The sequence below is a fragment of the Orussus abietinus genome, unplaced genomic scaffold (assembly GCF_000612105.2).
Source record: "Orussus abietinus isolate OABI.00-Male unplaced genomic scaffold, Oabi_2.0 scaffold30, whole genome shotgun sequence".
NCBI lineage: Eukaryota > Metazoa > Arthropoda > Insecta > Hymenoptera > Orussidae > Orussus > Orussus abietinus.
The window spans coordinates 844,856-862,023 of NW_019394276.1; the positions used below are offsets into that span (position 1 = coordinate 844,856).

General features: G+C 46.8%; 2 protein-coding genes across 3 annotated transcripts in view; one reads left to right on the forward strand and one right to left on the reverse strand.

Annotated features, from left to right (window-relative positions):
- The window catches only part of LOC105701601, a 79,995-nt gene that overhangs the window by 31,993 nt on the left and 30,834 nt on the right, over positions 1-17,168 (reverse strand). The window lies entirely within an intron of this gene.
- LOC105701735 (trichohyalin) overlaps positions 1-17,168 on the forward strand; it is a 43,076-nt gene that overhangs the window by 1,593 nt on the left and 24,315 nt on the right. For both annotated transcript variants that reach the window (XM_012428747.1, XM_012428748.2), the window contains exon 2: positions 341-512. The gene's annotated coding sequence lies outside the window, so the exon portion shown is untranslated. The remainder of the gene's footprint in view (positions 1-340; positions 513-17,168) is intronic.

Below are 17,168 nucleotides of genomic sequence, written 5' to 3' on the forward strand. Positions count from 1 at the left end.
AATTATATGCGAATTAATGGAAATTAGGTGCATGTTTTGTCTCGGAGAGTTTTACAGAATGGAGGCTGACGCGTACCTCTCTATATTTCATGTCGACGGCGTATTAATTACCGTTTAAATTCATGCCGTGAATTTTCTGCGGCATTTTTACTAGAAAATTGGCAGGAGTTTATTTCGAATATTTCAGTGGAAACGTTCTCTCGTTAGTCGACTGTCTACAGCCGAGTGCAGCTTGCGTCAATGATACGGTCAAGGCGTAAAAGTTTAAAATAACATTCAATACGTCGAGATACGTGTGCGTTTAATATCGGCCCTGACTTCTCGTTTCTCGAAATTACAGAGCCGAGGGAATCGCTCGACGAAGGCCGAGCCGCTCCTAGGAGGTAAATCCTCGACTGATCCTGCGAGAAAACAGACAGGAAGCGAGGAGGAACTCGTCCTGCACGACTCGAGCGCGAATACGAATGAGATTCGCACGTTTCATCGGCGAAGTGACGTGATCGACCGAACGAGTAAGTGAAATAACTCATTTGCACGCACGTGGAGGGATTTTATGAAAGAGGAGACATTGAAAAGAGTTACGAAGGTCCCTGAGGGCGAATCGAATTTTCATACACGTAACATCGAAATGAAAGGGACCATGCATAATTTATACAACCGCGAAACGGAACGAGAAACGTGTTGGAAACCCTTTCGAAGGCCTCTTAGGTACTGGGAATTTAATTTTTACGTGTCATTCTGGAATGAAAGAGACGCGGTACAATTTATAGCCATCGTCTAACGGAAAGGAAAATGTATTCGAAATGCCTTTGAAAGCGTTACGAGTGATGGGAATTGCATTTTACCGGCAACTGTGGAGAAAAAGGGATGCGGTAGAATTTCCAACGAGAAGAAAAAAAAAGGTGGATGAAATATTGAAAAAAACCCTTCCGAAGATCGGATTGGATTTTGCACATTTTACTTCCATATTTCATTTCGGATTAAATGGGATGCGGCATAATTGCCGTGCGCCGTGCAAATTGTTATAGTAATACTTTAATAATTATATGTTAAGGGAGGTGCAGTTTAATTGGCGAGATATAAAAAATTATTGAGACCTTCTGGAGTTTCCATCTCTCGACGTTTCATCTCGTTCTATCGTAATCCACGTTACGGCTAATTACCGCAGAGTACACGGCGCATGTATCGCGTGTCATTACGCGAATCGATGATTCGAGTCAACCGGGATGTTAGCCATAACCTAGGGACCCCAGCTATCAGTAAATTACGAGACACCCTGATATACCTGTGTACACGCGAGTACTCTACGTACGCATTGCGTTACGTACCGCACGGTGCCGCCGTAAAAGCGTACGCAGCTAAATCTCGTTGCGAATTACTCTTTCAGTGCCTCCTCCCCTCTCTGTATAAATCCAGCCCTCTCTCGCTCCTTCCCATGAAATTTCCCGAGTTTCCCTCCTCGGGTAATTCATGACGATTTGCGCGGCGCAATCTGAAAAACTGACCAGCCTTGCGAGTCTCGTGGTAATAAATCGCGACGGGGTGTTGGAGAAATATCCACCATCGAACGACCTGGTGCATGCGTCAATTTTAGTGCCAAATTAAACGGCAAAACATGCCTCGACTTTCGACTCGATGGAGCGATCCGCAAAAAATCCCATCCCTTGCCTAGGGACATTTTTTAAGGGCAACTCCTCACCTCACGGCGGTGTAAATTCACCCATCGTGAAAGGGTCTCGAACCAGAGAGGAACGATTTTTATTTCTGACAGTTAATTGTTATTCCTATTAATTATTGTCTTTCGGTACTGATGGAATTTCTGTCAATTTTATGTTTACGGTTAAATTTCTTTCCACCCTAATGGCGTGTTTTTAGGAGTCGTGGGGAGGAATCGATCGCGACTTGAATTTCTATTACGAGTTCGAGGTATTGACCGGGGGGGATGTACATTTTTTTTATCGGTAACTCTTACTCCCCTATTTGTTTCGCGCTCCTATACGTGCGACGATTAACGATGACCACGTTATGGCCAATTAGTGCGGAATAAATGGCACGTATATTGCGGCCCATTATGCAAATCGATGATTCGAGTCAAACGCGTATGTAGTTAACCTGCCGCGATGCAAGGCTACCAGTGCATTACGGGATGCATTGAAGCACGTAACTATCTATTTGCGTGCCCTCGGATGTGCCGGCGTGTAAATGCGTAGGCGCGAGAAATCGCGTTGTAAATTACTCTTAGTGTTCATTGACTCGATCGAAGTGCCAGCCGAGCGGATTGACTCGTTGACACTCGATCGATCGCCGATAATCGAATCCGCCGCAGCCGTCATTGGCCGTTTATGATCCACTTCCAGAAAACCTCCTGTCAGTCAGTTCCAATTTTCTTATTAAAACTGTCAATCGTTCACTTAGACATTGCGTGCAAACTGATCAATTCCTTTCTCAACAAAAAAAGTCCATTACATTTATGGAATATATACTGCAAGTTTTATACAGACATGGTATATGAAATTTTCTCAATATACACGCTGTTTAATTTTTCAACCAAGTATGACATCTTTCAGATAGAAGGTCACAGAAAACATTCGACTATGTATTAAAAATATGCGAAATTCACAAACGCGGTTAACAGGGCACGTCATATTTATTTGCGAATAAGGTGAGGCGAACCAGTGCGGAATAAATAATATGCACGTGGCTCTTATCAATACGCAGATCGATGGTCTAGCCTCTTGCCATGCGTCACGAGATGCACCGAGGCGCGTAAGTGCAGTATCTAGATGCATTTGGGGTGCACCACGTGACAGGGTGTAAACGTCAAGTTTCGTTGATCCCTTTCTCCGTATCTCTGTAGCGGCTAGTCTGGAGTTTCCTCCTTATCCCTATTCTCTTCACTTTCCTTTTCTTCATTACCCTCGTTTCCCTTATGTTCCTTAATTTCCTTCGTTCTCTTTATTTTCCTCGTTCACTTCAATTTCCTCCTTTTCTTCATTTTTCTCGTTTTCTCCCGACCTGCCCCTTTTTCCTTTTCCTTAACCACGCATCGCGTTAACGGGGACGTTCTCGGGCGGTCGCGTTATATCGCAAAACCGTAATTATAGACCTTTACTCATGTACCGAAGTAACAATCGCGCGGAATTCACGATAGCGGTGTAACGCAACGCGATACTGCCTATTCAATAAACAAGTTTTTCGCAAAAGCAGACTCACGGGCGTGCTCGTTATACGGCCGGGCCCGTTTAACGCGGCCGTTCTCGATAAATCGCGGTTACGTCGGCTCGTACGAGCTCGGATCGGAAATAGCCACGCACAATTTCCTATCATTGTCTATCGATTGCATAGATGACGAAGAGTGACCTCGTACGAGCGACGTCAGATGCTCGCTACCGAGTCATGCCGATTATTGGCACCGAATAATCGATCATACCTGCATGGCATTTTTTTTTCTCAAATATTTACAAAAGAGATGGCGTATAGATTTCGGTAATTTTAAAAATGTATAAACACTACCTCTTTACCTTATCCCATACCACCATCCGATATTTATTTTTATCTGCTGGATTTTCCTGCTTGTAAAAATCCCTGATGAATCGCCGATAAATTTTACGTGTTAAACGATATGAGACGTTGCGCGTAAATTTAAATTGTAAAGAAATTCCACATTTTAATACAACTTTGTCTGCTTAAATCGAAGGGGATTTTTAACAGGGTGGGATATTTCAGATTTTATTGATCACTCTGGGATTTTTTAAGGACCTCGAGTTGCGGATGATTCGGGATTGAAACGTTGTACCATGGTTGTATGTCGGTGGAAAGGGGGTCGCGAGTAGTTTTCTCATTTTCACGTAGACGGTGTGTCCTCGGCGGATTTTTTTTTTTTGATCTCGCCAGCGATGTGCAATCAGCTGCGCAATGTCAGTCGGATGACCAGAGGCGCGGCATGAACGCGTTTGTGCGGTGTACTCTATTCGCGTATTCGATTAAAAAAGGGTGGGCTCAATCCGCCGTGCATTTGCAATAAATCGCGTTTACGTTGGCCCGAGCAGCCGGGCGATCAACTGTTCGGAAATTGCAGGGCGGTATTTGATCATCGACGCTCGATTGGCCGGACGATGACGACGTCGCGTGACGTCGCCCGGATGATCGGAGATCCGATGCGCGTCGATTTGATCGGGAAAACCAATTGATACTTCTGGAAAAATGAAAGAAAAATCGCAACAAAGATTCAACATCTTCAATGCAGTCGGGAAATAATTCTGTTGATACAGGAAAAAAGGAAGAACGAGTGCAAGACCGGTCTACGATCGTCTAACGATTTCGAAATAATTAACAGCGTGTCCGTGTAATTAATATTAATTTTTGTTAAATTAGGTCGAGGTGGGAATATTGGCATCTCATCTAGAAATAGACATTTTCAGAGTCTTTATGGGAAGAATAATTTTTCCCGGTCTGCAGGGATCAGGAGTCGCGCGATTTTCCGAGTCGAAAGGGTGGAGGTGCTACCCTTAGGAAATTCGGTTTCGCGGCATCGTTATTCAGGGATGGCCCCGGAGGGAGGAGAGGGTGTCAGCGATATAGAGAGGTCCTGGATCGCCGGTTAACGAAATGTAAATCCCGGGGACTAGGATGGCACGGAGCCACGGGATATCCTGCGTCCTCCTCTTTTCCTTCGGGCTTCCTTCCGGTTCCCTCTTGGCGACTTCCTTCGGGCTGGCCGCGAGCCGAATCCGCGATCGCGTTAACCCATTTTCCTATTTTCTTATTTTTCTTTTCACCTATCAAGACCTCTTCCCACCAGAAGATCCGATCTCTTACAATGTCTCCTGCGTCGGATCTAACAATTAACTCGTCGCCGGTGACACAATCGTTTTACCCAGCACCCGTCATCACGCGATACGATTTATGGAAACATCTAGGCGTGACGCGAGAGGTCTCAATGCGGCCTTAATGCGGCCTTAACGCGGAGATATCATAAACACACCCAGCATCCGATCCGAAGGTCTTCCTCGAATCTGAGCGTCGATTCAAGACCACGTAGATCTCATTACAAGCACATTCAAACCCCACTACCCTGTTAAACATATCCGTCCTATAACTTAACCATACAAACCCGTATAAAAAATATAAATAAAATCCAGGATTTTCATCAGCAGCAAATTTCTCTAAACCATCAAACGACATTTCCTCCGTGATTTTCTTCGTTTAGGAAGCATGGGTCCTTTGATAAGCTCAGGGTTGAATTTGCAAAGGTGCAGAAATGTTTATTTAATTTTTTGCTACTTTTCAACGGTGTGCAATTTTTTAACAGCTTAAGCCTTGCTCCAGGAAGGACATTTGGAAGAGATCAGGTCTTTGTCTTATCATTGGTCTCTTCTTTGGATCAGGTACTTTAAATTGGACAGGTGCGATTCGATGCCCTATCAATGGCTGCTCCGGCATCTTCGGGAGCTCGCTCGATCCCTCGAGGAGGATTATCGAGCGGGGTCGACGATTCGATTTATCGGGCCCGATCGATCGGGGGACCCGGCGTGTGTGATAACGCCTGCGGCTCTCATTGGAACGGCCGGTCGTGACATTGGACGAATAGGGGGATCGCTCGCGAGCCATTACGCGGAAGTGCGCATCCTCGATCGGGACGCACTCAATTATGGCAGTCTCGTCGTTATCGTGGCCGGCACCAAGGTCGGACCAGCTTTGATCGTCCGCGAATTGGCCGTGACGGATTAACGAGCCGATCGTCGCAGAATTCTCCGGTAAATGGGCTCCTTATGAGAGCGACGTCTTTGCGCAATGTGGAACGCATGACGCACGACGCGTCGGGACGATCAAACGCGTACGTGATGCACCGACCAAATGCAAATGTAATTCAATATAGCCTCCTGTATACCCTATCGTGTTATCAATGTGCTGGTATTTTACCGTGGAGAATTTCCCACGGTAGGGTAAATTTCGCACGAAAAATCGTGCCAATCGTACGATCAAACGCGTACGTGATGCACCGAGCAAATGCAAAAGTAATTCAACTTGGCCTCCTGGATACCCTATCGTGTTATCAATGTGCTGGTATTTTCCCGCGGAGAATTTCCCAGGGTAGGGTAAATTTCGCAGGATTTTAGGGAACGCCGCTGCATTGCAATTTCAGATTTGACGTAACGACTTGAGTCAATACGCGACGGTGATGCGTTTATGGAGTTTCCGAATTTTCCGGAGGTTACTTCGGAGCGAGGTGCAACTATCTCTGATTCTGTGTTATTATAATATATCTAGGAGGGTGGTATAAATTTAGTAAACCCTGTATGGATGGAACTAGTGTCGAACGAATTTATTGGAGTCTTTTATTAACCGCGTAGGAACGGGGACGAGGGACGGGGAGAATTGGGGGATTCTGGGGAATGATTGGAGGTTCGATAGTGTCGTGTACATTAATCTGGAGGCGTCCCGACGCCTCCAGATTAATGTACACCTAACGGCTTATCGACAGTCGCTCGTCCGGCCGAACAAATGCCCGAATTTACCCGAGAACCGTGGCCGTGCAAGCGCCCGTCCATCGCGGACTAAATTCGGGATAAATTCCCAGGGAGAGGAAGAGCGAGAGGGCGGGGTCGGGGTCGGGCAGAGTTTCTCCCGTCGAAAAATCTCGCCGGGGAGGCCGCCGCGTTTTTACGCCCCTTCGGGGAAATTTACACGTTGTCCTGATAACGCGTACCGCCCTCGAAACGCCGATCGCGAGCCCCTCGCAACTTATTGATACGTCGAACGGGAAATAAAAAGACATACTGACCGGAAGTTCCGCATTAAAGCGAATTATACTATATTCTATTGGCATTGTATAAAATTGTATAGAAAAATGAGGAATAATTACAAAGTATATAGTTGCAAAATTCCCCCGGAAATTGGGTTGTTTATACGTTGTCCTGATAACCCGGCATTGCATAAAATTGTATAGAAAAATGTGGAATAATTACAAAGTATGTAGTTGTAAAATTCCTCCGGGAATTTGGTTGTGCCCGGTTTTCGGGATTTCCTAGGACGAGCGTTAGATTTTTAAACAGCACGTCCTTTCATTTCCGTCCCTTCTTATCGAGACCCTATCGAGACCCCTGATAATAAATTCAGCCCAGTGATATCGGAGCTCCAGTTTTTTTTTCCCTCGGGATCCGTTCTGACCGGTGAAGGATTTTTCGAACGAACGATATCCCGTCGTGCCAGGTCCGTACCGATGTCGTGAGCTGGCTCTTCGTTTCCCTCTTTTTCCATTTCCGGAGTCGCTCCCGTGCCGGAAGTGGAGCGGTACCATGAAGACCCACTCGGTACGTCGAGTTTTTCCACGTCCCATCCCGGAGGACACCGATTTTCCCGGGTGAAAAAAAACCTTTCATGGCAATATATGAAAATCATATTTCCCAGCGTCCTCCGAAACTTACCCTCCCACTGGCTGATCAATTTATAAAAATTCACGTTTTCCAATATTTTCGACTCGCTATAAAAAAAAAAATCCTTCATTGCGTCCTGACAATTCTATGCGCAAAAAATCGGCGTAGGCCAGAATCCGACCAGCTGGTACAGATCTGTGCCAGGTAAGCGTTGTATTTCTGATAAGCGTCTGATAGGATCGTCAACTTGAGTTTGGACGGCTTCTCGGTGTTAGTTTGTCTCCCCGATATTTTGTTCACACGAGTGGCGGTACTTTTCGAGCCGACTTGCCGGATTGGCGCCAGTTAAGCAGCAATTAGTCCCGTCTGAAAGGCTGGTTTTAACAATGTTACGGGGCGATTAACCGGCTCGTTGATGGTCAGTGCAGACCCATCTCGGAGGCTCGGTTTAGAAGCTCCTCTCCTGCCTCCTCTAGGCCTGCTCTCTAATTTCGGGGTTATTAACTTCTCGTCGGTCCACTCCGACCCCGAGGCAATTTCACCTTGAGTTGCTGCCTCCGTGATAAGGTATAGCCGAGAGCGTCAAATGATCTCGAAGAGGGTGCAGCCTCTCTCGGAGATGCACTTACCGATCCCGCTGCAACCGGCGCAAGCCGCCCTATCAATCTGGACGTTGTACGTCGCCTGCTCGTTTGAGAAAGTACTCGGCACTTTCCGAGCACTTGCCCCCTAGTGCTGCCCGATTTAATATAAAGAGCACAAAATGTTAGGACCGAGAAATCTTGAATTTTGTAAAGGTGGAGGTGCCGGCTACACGCACCTCGATTCAGTCCGCCTACACTTTCTGATAAAGGTTATCAGGAAAAATTTACGGGATGCTGCGGAAAAGAGGTCGAGAAATTCGGCATGGTCTATCGAAGCGCTTCTTTTCTTCTGAATTTTCTCAAAAAATCCGAAGGCAGATTTTCTTTGAACATCGACATAGTAGACTTTGAATCTTGACCTACGGTCATCTCTGCAGCCGGAGAGGAGAAAGAGAGAGAGGGGACGTATAAACTCGCCGTAAATTACACGGAGGCACTATTCGCCCCATCTCCGTGTGTACTCTTAAACGTAGAGTGCACTTTCGGAGCGATTCGTCGACACCCGCGGCCAAGTGTCATAAAGAGGGAGAGGAAGAGAGAACGCCCGATGGAGTGGTCGCTAGGATGGAGAGGGAACGAGGACGTTGGAGGAAGATAGACGAGGACAGACGAGGAGAGGTAGAGAAATTGCACGCTTCACGGCTCGTTAGAGGAGCCAACTGACGGAAACGTTCGACGTCTACGGAAATCGTTATTTTAACGGCGAGGTAGGTACGGAGGGCTCCACACGTGGAGGGCCCAGGGCTTTGTTCAAAGGTTGATATTTCCTTAAAAATAAAAAAAAAAAAACAAGTCAAAATCAGGAGGATTGCATCTTCTACCGGGCCGCAAATCTCATTTAAAACACATCTACAGGGGTTGCTTTTATATAGGCAGTCATACGACCTGGAAACGACATACTGTTAAAAAATGCTTCGATTTTTCGGTACAATTAATAAAACAATACCGGGGAAAAAAAAAGAAAAAAAAATGGTACACTTCGATGAATTTCAGAACGAGAATTCGTATAGAGGTTCTCCAAATCCTGAAGAATACGGCATAAGACGAGGGAAAAGAAAAAATCAGTGGAGATGTTGATAAAAATTTAAGTGATGCGTTTTTCTCAGGAAATAGGATATAAATGCGCATGGTTATGTGATAGAAAATTATCAACTGCATGAAAGTAGGAACTTTTAAATTAATACATGGGATTATGGGGATAAAGGGAGGAAGAGGATCTTCCGTAGGGGGGAAATTCCGCGTCCATTTAGCGCGGAAGAGGCGATGCGTCCTCGCGGAAAGACGAGCGAGCCGATGGGCCGGTTTATAGATGGACGGATAGATCAATAGGCGGATAAGTGATTTATCGCATAAAAGTTTGGGGAGGGAGGCGAGAGGCAGGATAGATGGACCGAGGGAAGGTTTCTGCCATTTTCTTGAGAGCCGCGCCCTTAGCCTTTTGCTACCTTCTTTCTCTATTTCTCTTGCCCTGGACCTCGTTCTCCAGGAGGAGCTATCTTTCTCTCTCTCTCTCTCTTTTTCTCTCCCCATGGACTGCGTTCTTCGGGAGCTCCCTCAGGATGCTCGATGCGGAACACGTTTCTTGGTCGTATTTTTCCTTGGACCCCGCGGACGGGCCGACTAAACTCGTTAGGGATTCCGCAAGAGTCGGAACTAATTCGCTTAATAATTTTCATCCCCCCCCCCCCCCTCTTCCCCGGTTCCCTCGGGAACCTTGTCTGCCCTTTTGCCGACACCCGGGAGTTTGGTCCCGGGCGTTTATAGAACGAATCAACACTCTCCCTCTCGCCAGGGAAATTCACTTGGCGATTTGCGGCGACGGGAGTTCTCTTCTGGGAAAAAGGGCGAAAGGGACCCTTAATTTCCTTGATTACTCCCTCCGATTCGACTTCCGGGCTCCACCTGATGAACCGTAATCGCGGTAATGCCGGTAAACGCCCTCGCTGCGTTCAGGGAAATTGCAGGGTGCACTTAGCTGCACCAAGGCAGAAACAATTAGACCGCGTTACTTGGCCTACGGCGTACACCGTTAAGGGAAAACTCCAAACTCAATAACGTTTATTTATGATTTTATTCGAGAACAGATACTAAATTTGCGGTTAACTCGAGAATGGATTTAACCTGCTCGTCTTAATTTCATAAGCCAAAAGGTTTCCTGCAAAGCGTCGCGAAATTTGCAAACTCGTTAACACGTTTATTGATACTAGGTACTAATTTAACATTTGTACCGCAATTGTTTTCTAAGGGTATGGTAAAGTGCCGGATTGCGGGTATGCTTTGCAAAGATCTTGCCGTAGAATTTTTATATTAATTTCCTTTTTATATTTTGTCGTTTTCACTATAGAGCCATTCGCGAGATTTTTCACGGCGGCGAGAAAAGTGCGAATCAATGGCGCAATGCACTTTGTGGGTCATTTTGTAAGTAATTATGCCTGTCTCGTTGCGGGACGGCGCTTCGTATTGTCCCATATGTTCGATAACCCACGTCCAATGACACCTTCGCCGCCGATCCGCATTTGCGAGCCGATTCCTCCGCATTAACGGCCAGACCCGAAGTCATTGTCGGGGACGGTAATTCACGTTGACGCCGACGCAATTACCAGGGTAATTAACAGCAGCCGCCTCAAAGGAGACGATGCCGAGTAAAAAGCAGCCGCTAATTGTTCCCGTTTCCATTATTGGTCTCAATTCGCGGGAGAGAATCCGCGAGGAGCGAATACTCACGTGCCCTCGCGTGATAAGCGATAACGATAAGGGGTTTTCCACGGTGTTGCGTAACGCGCGGTGGTGGAAAAATTCACTGAAAATTGGAAACAGGGGAAGGGAGAGGTCCTACACCTGGGACACCCCTCGGTTATCTCGGGAGGGTCTGAGGGATTGCGGGGGATATTATCAGCTATCGATTTATCGACCGATAAGGGGGTGCGTAACGCGGCTCGTGTCGGGACACGGAATTGCCGGATAGATGTCCGGGATAATTCGGTTGGGTAGATCGATGCCCAAGAACGACCGTGGGGATCGATTACGACGGATTTGATGATCGACAAGTCGATAAAGAATTGATATTACCTCCGTTGCGTTCCCAGGACTCGGCATCCCTATCGGGACGATTGAAAGATAAAACTTGATAACAGGGGAGGGAAAGAAACCAAGTCGACGCGAATTAATGAACATCGTCAATTGTTTCTAATTACTTTCCCACGAAGAGCCCCTGCGCGTTCGGTACTGGGAATTATTATTCATCATGAGATTGATTAAAAAAATTATCTCTTCCTCGCTGCACTTCCTGCATCCCTTATCGGGGCTATCGGAGGATAAAACTTATTAACGGACCAGGGGCAGGGGAGGGAAAAAAATAAAAAATAAAAATTGTCAACGATGTCGCGTTTCCGCTGATGAAAATCTGCTCCAGCCGGTGCTTAGCAGTTAATGGCCGGGAAGCTTTAGCGTTACTCGTGCACCTGGATGCAGGACACGATGCACTTGCCGGGAAAGTACGGGAACTCGTTAAGGCGTGAAAATTCCCCGTAAAACGTCGAGCCCCGCAAAGTGGGCGATTAATATGGGCCGCGAAATGCGGAAATAAAGGCCGTTAAAATGCGGAATTGTGCGTTATCGTCCCGCGGTCGCGTTATCGCCTCGTTCCCTGATGCATCGGATGGGCGTCGCGGGGCTGGTGCATCGGATGCACATCGCGGAGCCGGTGCATCGGATGCACATCATACCGCGCGGCGACCTGACGGCTGTTCGCTAACCTCCGTCGGTTTTGATGACCGTTTACGGACACAATGGGCGGATTAGAGACGGTTCGTCTCTAACTGGTGTATCGTCTGCTTAATTTCCTCCTTTCTTGGGCCATTAACGAGGCCGGAGATGCAGCGGCGAGGCCACTTCCGGTCCGCCATGGCGCCGCTTATTATATCGTTAACGCCGGTTTCTCGCATTCGTCGCGCGCGTCATTGTTTCCGCCGGGGGGGCGGAATTTCTGATTAATTAAAAAATCCCCGGATGAGGGGATTTTGAATAATCGCGACGATCCTCGACGACTTCATCTCGCGCGGATGGCTCGTTTCCCCCGGCTCGTTGCGGTCCCGTTTAACGCCGTTTTCCATGGAAATTCTTTCCCTTTCTAGTTATAAACTCCGTCGGGTTTGTAAAAGCGAGCTGGAAATTCGTATGTTTAATAAGAGCCCACGGTTTGATCGGGTATTCATTATCCGTGGATGAGGGAAAGCTCTCAGCTAATCGCCAGATCGATTTTGATGACGGAGAATGATTGGGAATTTTTTTTTTCCAATTTTTTCGGGAGAGGATTATATATGTTTTTGGGGATTAATAAGCGACGTACATTGTTTAATTCCCGGGATTATTGGAAATTATTCATGTCTCCAGGGGATTCGTCGGATGAGTGGTTTTATTCAACATTTTACCCACGAAGTGGCTAAAAAAGGGCTGCAATAAATTCATGAAATATGTATTGTGGAGCGTTTTGTTCCGGTACGGCGTGGTCCATTTATAATGGACTCGTGAATGTATTTAATATATCGCTTTTCAATATTATATGTCGGGTCAACAAAGTTCTGGCAAAATGTCACGAAATTCGAAACTCGTTTGTGAATTCATGAACACTGCATATTAAGTTAAACCGTCACGCCGAGTTTGTGGTTCTAGGATGAGGTCGTTTACTGAAAATGTATAAAATCGACCAAGGCTCTCAACAATGTATAGTAAATACAGCTTGCTTTATAAACCCCGAGTTTTATAGAGAGGAGGGAGGAACACGAATTTTCATCTTCCCTCTTATTACGGTGCAATATACGTGACATCGTGCGAAAGGAGTGTCTCGTAAATTGACAAACATTGCATTCTAAACTGTCAAATTAAGCCCGTAATTGTGGTACCAACGTTGTGTCCTAAAAGTGTATAAAATTGACCAAGAGTCTTTGCAATATACAGTAAATATAATGTGTCTTATAAATCCGAAATTTCATGGGGAAGAGGGAAGAACACGAATTTTCATCCACCCCCTTATTACGGTGCAGTATACATGACGTCGCACAAGAGGGTTGGCCCTAAAAGGGGGTAGCGTTTTGCCAGAGTGTTCGCGTGACTATCTTCCTCCCTTTTTCCAAGGCTGGGGCTTCTCCACCGTAGAAAATGTCACGAAAGGATCGAGCGTCCCGATAAATCCCGAGTTAGCATCGAGACGAGCCCCCGGGGGATGATTCGCCGGTCCCGGGACCATCGCGGGGGGTATCTTCGGGATAATCCAGTAAAGAGCCTCCCCGATCGAACACCCCCGAATCACGGGAACCCCTCCAATCCAGGCCGATAAAAACCAAAGTCGCTGTTACCAAAGTCGAAACGAAGTTCGAGGTAAACAGGGAGGGCGAGAAAAGGGGGCCAAGCAAGAGACGCGAGTTGCATCGCGCGTTGCATCTCGTTCTCGAGTGCATCTCATTAATGCACTACTCTGCATGTACATTTGGGTGCCGTCAAAAAGGAGGGTTTATCCCGAAGAAGGGTTTTTCTTATCCTCATCGGTTCATATACTATTTCCTTATATACAATCTCCTTTGATTCGCGAAGTGCTTGCGAGGGGTCGTGATAAGCACCCTGGGTCAACCTTGAGTGGTTCTGAAAAATTCTAATTAACTCGTGAAACTTGTACCCGAGGTTTTATTCCGGTACGTGAAGGTCATCCCGAAGTGTAGTTAAAATGCATGCTTTTTAATTTTACGAGCGAGTTTGGAAAAATGATTTCGACGGGATGCACCGCAGAGATACCGAGCAAAATCGTCCGCAATCCCCGATAAATCCGTCGCTAGACTCCTACGTCCTAAAAAAGCCGACTGTATAAATTATTCTAATTTGATTAATCCGTAAATCAATTTTGTAGGAATAAGCTGAGAATAACAAAACTCGCGTCAATTGTCCCAAGACCGTTTTCTCCGAGGATATGTTATTTTAATTAATTCCTACCGATTTTATCATAGCTTTTAGATATTTCGTCCGAAATGTCGAGCGCTTAGATTCTTGTCGAGAATTTCTCGGATCCGTTTAAGAGCCTCGGCATGAAAAATCAAGGAACGACTGACTTATCCTTGCGATCGGGAAACGAGAGACCGGGATAAAAGGAGGGAGGGGAACTGTGAAATAAGTAGACGGCGAGAGGGAAAGTACAAGCGATTGTTCCGCGACCCGGAAGAGACTTCGAAGATGGAGTTTTTAATCTATGCAACGATCGCGGAGTCGCTCTCTTCAGGGCCCTCGTTTCCGTGAGTTCGTCAGGAAACTCCTCTTCGAGAAGGGAATCACTTGAACCGATCGAGTAAAACGGGGGATTTGATGGGGACTTTTACAACGCTTTAAACGGCTCCCAAGCTTCGCCATTTCCATGCCTGGTGGATCATTCGATTAAATCTGTCTATCCATGTCGCCTCTTCAGCATCGCGATCATTCTCCGAATGTAATCCTGGACAGATTAGTCCGACCTGCTATCACTTTCAGGGAAAATGACACCCGCGAATTAAAGAGGTCGGCACGTTCCGACATGGGTTCTAATTAGGGCGAGTTTAAAAGGGAATGGAAAATGCCGAGGAAATAATTGCTTATTAAATATTGCCATGTTTTACTGGATTCCTTCGATGTCTTTACGGAGAAACCTACCCCCGTTAAGAAGTTCAGAACTGTTCCTCATTTCATTCGGATAGTTCCTTCAGGGGGCGAGAGAAATTCCAGCGACCCTCAATCTTAATTTCCTCCTTACTCATTATGCGCGTTAAAAATTTTATATAATGATTATTTGATTAATTCCATTTATTTTCGGCAAGGTGATTAATTTCTCAGGACACCCCGTAAGAAATTCAGCGTAACGTAAATCCTGGTTCCTGGGTGAAATAACCTCCTGGAGGTCCTTCGGCATTAATTAGCCGGCGATTTCGCCGAGTTTCCTTTTTTCCTTTTCGGCTCGGTCTCGTCGTTTCGAAATTTCCCCCGCCGATACGAATTACTCGGGCATACCAAACGCCTCGGAATTCCGGGGAGCCTTAAGCCTCGGCTCGAAACATTAGCATAAAATGAAGCAAGTCGGTGGCGGCTTGGAGGATTTGAAATTAAGGAGAAAAAGGAAACCGGGGGACCTAACGAAGGCCTGCCCTCCGAACCTGGAAGAGCTTCCGTTTCCACCCTCGCCCCAACGTCGGTCGGCGAACGATTTGCACTTTTTACGATTTCGTTTCCGCTTTCCATGCACTTTCGCGCCTCGGCCCCACCTTGCTTCCCGATATTCCAAACGGGATTGTAATATCTGTCGATTTCTCCCGGTTTATTGGAAATGCCGGCCAAGTAATTGCCGGGCACAGGGGGAGGGGGCAATCTGTTCTTCCTCCCTTTCCGCCCTCCACCCAGCCACCTTCCGATTCCTTTCTTCCTTACATCTTCCACCTGTAAACATTTCTTAAACAAGTATAACCCTCCCAGAAAATATTGCAAGCTTTAAATATGATTTTGAGAACGTAAAAACGGGGATGAGGTGAATTTTTAAATTCACCTTTGCCGTCGAATTTCAGAACTCAGGATCGAGGGATCGAAGATCGTAACACTTCAGTCTCGGTGGGTTATCGAATTTAATTTCGTTACGTTGAAGGTGTGACATTAATATCGAGAAGCTCTTTAAACTCCTCTCCGGATCTAGGAACTCATTAGGGGGAAGAAGGCCGTCCAATTGGAATTCCCTAGACTTCGAGAGGTTAATTTTTGCCGAGGGCTTATGTCGAGCGGTTTAATCTCGATTCCAGCTACGAAAATACTACCCAAGGCTGCAGAAATGGTGGAGCCGTCCTCCATATAAACCGGAATGTTGCCCATAAAACGAGAAATCGCACCGAGAGGCTCTGAACCTCGTCGGCACGACCTCCAGAAATTCAATGGACGAATGCGCTCCAGTTTAGTCGCAGCTCGGTGTACAGGGTAGATATCAGCCCGAATCCTTATCCAGATGGTCGTATCCATTGGGGCAACAATGGTCCAGGAAAACCGAGTCGGTATCGGGTGTCTGCAAAAAGCTAAACAACTCGCCCTCCACCCCTCTCGATTCTCCCATCGTAACAATTCATCGCATCAAGACGCAATCCATTATTGCCAAGTCCACGGAATAATTGCCAGCATCCCTGCGAGCCTTGTACACACAGTGGTTACTATTTATTATTACACAGTTTGCAGAAAGTTGGACGACAGCTTGCGACGGGGTGAAGCGTTTCGCGCCTGTCCAGGGCGGCGTTTAATTGCCGTCTCGCTTAGCGAGGATTAATGTCCGAAATTCCATTAATTCCCGGCGGCACTTCACCCAACTGGTGCAAATCCGCATTGGGGGAGTTTTCGAAACCCAGGAAAATTTACCCGGAATTAAGGGCCCAGTTGTTCTGGTATAAACGCGTGGACGCGACAACAGGTTGAACGCCGACGTCGGATCCTTTTCGCCCATTCGGGGGTATCGAAAAGTGATAAAACCTGCCAGCCCCTCGATAAGGGGATGGGGATCGAAAAAACCAGTTGCTTTATTTTTTCCTTTCTGTTTCGCCTCTCTTTTCTTTCTTCTCCCTCTCCTTTTTCGGCTTTTTCTGGAGGTTCTTAACGCAATCATTCGGCCGTTGCCGGCCGCCATGAATCGGGGATCGATCTGCTGCAGACCGAACAAAGGACCCTATTTCGAAACAATGCCGCTCTCCTGGCCTGACAAGCGTGTCCATCGACTATTATCGATTTCGGGGACCATCCGCGACCGATCGATCGCCCATCGGCATCGATTTCTGCGGCTTACCTAGACCGCGCTTCTTCCTTTCGTCCCTTTGCTCCATTATGCACTTGCTTCGCGGTCGCGAGTGCAAGTTACCCACGAGGAATCCTCGTGAACGATGCCCCACGTTCCATGGGATTGTATTCTCGATGCAATCCCGGTGAAAGCCTCGGATTCGGCCAGACCGAAAGTGCAGGGTCGCGGGCCCGTTTCCTGGGAAATCAGGGACTTCCTAACCAAAATCGAAACGCTGCGTAGATGTTAGTATTGTTAACACTTGACATTGTCGAGGGAACTCGGGGAAACGGAGGAAACGTTGGAACGTGGCCATTTTCTTTGGTTTAATCCGAT